Here is a 1,050-nt window from a genome sequence, read left to right as displayed (position 1 = left end):
ATTACTTCTCGGCCTTTTGGCTAAGATCAAGTGTAGTATCCTCATGTGTCAATTGGAATGGGCCATGCAATTCTCAGATTAAGCATTGTTTCTGAGCTGTCTGTGAGAGTATGCTTTTTAAGCACATTACTTATACAAACTGTGGGTTTCATTTTGGCAAATTCATATATGCACATAACAAACTTTGGTCCTCCACCCTGAGTTATTCCTCTCCTCCTTCACTCACCAAACCACTCCTCTACCCAAACCCTTGCTCTTTTCCAATAGTCTCCCTTCTCTTTTTCCTTCTCTCTCTCCTTCTCTCCCTTTCTCTCCTCCTCTCCTTTCCTCCATCCCTCCATGCTAGAATCCTCATATAAGAGGAAACATGCGATATTTGATTTTCTGAGTTTGGCTTATTTCACTTAACATGATGGTCTCCAATTCCATCAATTTTCTTGCAAACAGGATGATTTTATTCCTCTTTATGGCTGAATAATATTCCTTTGGGTATACATACCATATTTGCTTTATCCATTCATCTCTTAATGGGCATCTAGACCACTTCCATAGGGTTAGCTATGATGGATTGCCCTGCAATCCATACTGTTATATAGTATCTCTATAGTAGTCTGCCTTTAATTCTTTTGGGAGTATACCAAGGATTGATATACCTGGATCAAATTGTAGCTCTCTTTTTAGTTTTTTGAGGAATCTGAGAGGCTGTTTTTCAGATGAGATTGCATTTGATTTAGTGAGGTCAGTGAGTCAAGCTGTTCTCCCCAAGTGAGTGATAACCATTCAATATGTTGAGGCCATAAGTAACAAAAGGCAGAGGAAGAAGAAATTTATCCCAGACCTATTTCCCTCTGCCTCACTGCTTGAGCTAGAATGTCTCATCCCATCTTGTACTGCTTTGTGTGTGGAAATTCATATCTTTGTTTTTCCTGATTCTTCAGCACAGAGATGAGGAATGTAGTTACACCATCAGCTTGCCTGGATCTCCAGATTTGCAAATAATGGGATGTTTCAGCCTCTATAGCTGCGTGTGTCAATTTCTGGAGGATATAT

The 1,050-nt window shown here is 39.7% G+C and overlaps 1 non-coding gene across 1 annotated transcript; it reads left to right on the top strand.

Moving 5' to 3' along the window:
- Positions 1–183, top strand: LOC147825990 (U2 spliceosomal RNA). Its single transcript, XR_015440192.1, has one exon. It is a non-coding gene; the product is annotated as a U2 spliceosomal RNA (small nuclear RNA).
- Positions 184–1,050: the final 867 nt, after the last annotated feature.

Source organism: Heterocephalus glaber, unplaced genomic scaffold, assembly GCF_053883595.1.
Source record: "Heterocephalus glaber isolate CG9 unplaced genomic scaffold, H.glaber_assembly_v1.0 deba00001481, whole genome shotgun sequence".
Classification (NCBI taxonomy): Eukaryota; Metazoa; Chordata; class Mammalia; order Rodentia; family Bathyergidae; genus Heterocephalus; species Heterocephalus glaber.
The sequence above is the reverse complement of the archived record's forward strand: the minus strand, read 5'-3'. Positions and strand labels throughout refer to the sequence as shown.